We start from the raw sequence: 3,946 nt of genomic DNA on the forward strand, positions 1-3,946 counted from the left end.
ACACTACACTACACTACACTACACTACACTACACTACACTACACTACACTACACTACACTACATTATACCCCACTACACTACATCCCACTACACCTCACCCCACTACACTACACCCTACTACACTATAACACACCCCACTACACTACACCCCACTACACTACACCACACCCCACTACACTATACCCCACTACAATACACCGCACCCCACTACACTATACCCCACTACACTACACCACACCCCACTACACTACACCCCACTACACTACAACACACCCCACTACACTACACCCCACTACACTACACCACACCCCACTACACTACACCCCACTACACCCCACCACACCCCACTACACTACACCACACTACACTACACTACACTACACTACACTACACTACACCACACCACACCACACCACACCACACCATAGCAGTCTAGTGATGAGATGTTGCCAGGGAAAGTCTTTGTGACATCAGAATATTCCAACCCTAATAGTAATACAGTGTACTGAGAGAGCAGCAGCAGCTGCAAAGGTCCAGCTGAGACCTGGCTAGAGTCCCAGATGGCTCCTTGTTTTCTATCTGACTAAGGCCCAGGGCCCAGTGTGGTGCCCTATGTACTGAGACCTGGCTAGAGTCCCAGATGGCTCCTTGTTTTCTATATGACTAAGGCCCAGGGCCCAGTGTGGTGCCCTATGTACTGAGACCTGGCTAGAGTCCCAGATGGCTCCTTGTTTTCTATATGACTAAGGCCCAGGGCCCAGTGTGGTGCCCTATGTACTGAGACCTGGCTAGAGTCCCAGATGGCTCCTTGTTTTCTATATGACTAAGGCCCAGGGCCCAGTGTGGTGCCCTATGTACTGAGACCTGGCTAGAGTCCCAGATGGCTCCTTGTTTTCTATATGACTAAGGCCCAGGGCCCAGTGTGGTGCCCTATGTACTGAGGCCCAGGGCCCAGTGTAGTGCCCTACAGTATGTATTGAGGCCCAGGGCCCAGTGTGGTGCCCTACAGTATGTACTGAGGCCCAGGGCCCAGTGTGGTGCCCTACAGTATGTACTGAGGCCCAGGGCCCAGTGTGGTGCCCTACAGTATGTACTGAGTCCCAGGGCCCAGAGTAGTGTCCTATGTAGTGAGGCCCAGGGCCCAGAGTAGTGCCCTATGTAGTGAGGCCCAGGGCCCAGAGTAGTGTCCTATGTAGTGAGGCCCAGGGCACAGAGTAGTGCCCTATGTAGTGAGGCCCAGGGTCCAGAGTAATGCCCTATGTAGTGAGTCCCAGGGCCCAGAGTAGTGTCCTATGTAGTGAGGCCCAGGGCACAGAGTAGTCTCCTATGTAGTGAGGCCCAGGGCCCAGATTAGTGTCCTATGTAATGAGGCCCAGGGCCCAGAGTAGTGTCCTATGTAGTGAGGCCCAGGGCACAGAGTAGTCTCCTATGTAATAAGGCCCAGGGTCCAGAGTAATGCCCTATGTAGTGAGGCCTAGGGCCCAGAGTAGTGTCCTATGTAGTGAGGCCGCCCTGGGTTGGTGTCAGTGTCGCTGTGCTCGCTGCCAGAGCCCATTCCAGGACAGTTGTTTTTCAGCCCGCAAGGAGACAAACAACGTGGCCTCCCATTTGGGTTGCTGTTCATTTACCATTTCAGCAACAACAACACAACAACGCTCATCTAACTCCCTCATCATGAGCCATAACCAAAGCAGACAGACAACAACACTGAGCCTCATCATGAGCCATAACCAAAGCAGACAGACAACAACACTCCCTCATCGTGAGCCATAACTAAAGCAGACAGACAACAACACTCCCTCATCGTGAGCCATAACTAAAGCAGACAGATGGACAGAACATTACAGGGGCAGTTCCAAGTGTCCTGGATATTGACTGAGAGCTGACAGGAGGCCGACTCTGTGGGTTTAATGTGTGTGTGTGTGTGTGTGTCTGGGGAGGGGGGTGTATGTGAACCACATGTAGACAGGCGCTGGATGGATGGACACACACCACTGGCTGGGCCATGTCCAGGCACCCATACAGTGCCAGCTGGGAGGGGAGGAGGGAGGGTGAGGCAGGGAAGGAGAGGTGGTGGAAGATGGCATCTGTGCTGCTGACTAGAGATGTGGGGCTCTATAAAGGACATGAGCAGGTTTATACTGCAGCAGACCTTCTTCTTTTTCTTTTTCTCCTTCTGCTTCTTCTTCTTCTTTTTCTCCTTCTGCTTCTTCTTCTTCTTTTTCTCCTTCTGCTTCTTCTTCTTCTTCTTCTTCTTCTTCTTCTTCTTCTTCTTCTTCTTCTTCTTCTCTTTTCTTTCTTCTTCTTTTTTCTCCTTCTTTTTCTCCTTCTGCTTCTTCTTCTTCTTCTTTTTCTCCTTCTGCTTCTTCTTCTTCTTCTTCTTCTTCTTCTTCTTCTTCTTCTCCTTCTTCTTCTTCTTTTTCTCCTTCTGCTTCTTCTGCTTCTTCTGCTTCTTCTTCTTCTTTTTCTCCAAATAACTGTAATGTGATGAATCAGGAAATCTATATCTACCCCCCCTCACACTGCCCCTGTCACACTGCCCCAGTCACACTAACCCCAGTCACACTGTCCCCTGTCACACTAACCCCAGTCACACTGCCCCAGTCACACTAACCCCAGTCACACTGCCCCAGTCACACCGCCCCAGTCACACTGTCCCCTGTCACACTAACCCCAGTCACACTGTCCCCTGTCACACTAACCCCAGTCACACTGCCCCAGTCACACTAACCCCAGTCACACTGCCCCAGTCACACTAACCCAGTCACACTGTCCCCTGTCACACTAACCCCAGTCACACTGTCCCCTGTCACACTAACCCCAGTCACACTGCCCCCTGTCACACTGCCCCCTGTCACACTGCCCCAGTCACACTGTCCCCTGTCACACTGTCCCCTGTCACACTGTCCCCTGTCACACTGTCCCCTGTCACACTGCCCCCTGTCACACTGTCCCCTGTCACACTGTCCCCTGTCACACTGCCCCCTGTCACACTGTCCCCTGTCACACTGTCCCCTGTCACACTGTCCCCTGTCACACTGTCCCCAGTCACACTGCCCCCTGTCACACTGTCCCCTGTCACACTGTCCCCTGTCACACTGCCCCCTGTCACACTGCCCCCTGTCACACTGTCCCCTGTCACACTGCCCCCTGTCACACTGTCCCCTGTCACACTGCCCCCTGTCACACTGTCCCTATTATTGCTGATCTTTATCAAGGGTGTCAATAATTTCCGACCCCACTGTTATGAGGCGGATCATCTCCAGGTACTTAAAGAGATGCATTAGAAGGAGGGGAGACCAATAAACCAGCCTCGCCAGAAACAGTCATGTGGAACCTGAATGTAGACAACCTCTAGTAAAACGCAGTGCAGAACTCACATTATTCCAGGGCGTAAACGCGTACAGATGGGGATGTAGTCAGCCAGAGAGCTATTAGAACCTAGCTGGCTTGACCAATGTGTTTCTGACCTGTTTTTATCACCTGTACAGCATACAGCATAGCTCCTTGTTTAGTATAATGATGCTAATAAAGTTAGCGCTATACTCCACCTGTTTTTTTAGAATGATGCTAATAAAGCTAGCTTTATTCTCCATCTTGTTTAGTAGAATGATGCTAATAAAGCTAGCCCTATTCTCCATCTTGTTTAGTAGAATGATGCTAATAAAGCTAGCTCTGTTCTCCACCTGTTTTTTTAGAATGATGCTAATAAAGCTAGCTTTATTCTCCATCTTGTTTATTATAATGATGCTAATAAAGCTAGCTTTATTCTCCATCTTGTTTAGTAGAATGATGCTAATAAAGCTAGCCCTATTCTCAATCTTGTTTAGTAGAATGATGCTAATAAAGCTAGAGCTATTCCCCACCTGTTTATTATAATGACTCTAATAAAGCAAGCGCTATTCTCCACCTGTTTAGTATAATTATCAACCTCTACTGGCACAA

The sequence above is a fragment of the Oncorhynchus gorbuscha genome, unplaced genomic scaffold (genome assembly GCF_021184085.1).
Source record: "Oncorhynchus gorbuscha isolate QuinsamMale2020 ecotype Even-year unplaced genomic scaffold, OgorEven_v1.0 Un_scaffold_1910, whole genome shotgun sequence".
NCBI classification, from domain to species: domain Eukaryota; kingdom Metazoa; phylum Chordata; class Actinopteri; order Salmoniformes; family Salmonidae; genus Oncorhynchus; species Oncorhynchus gorbuscha.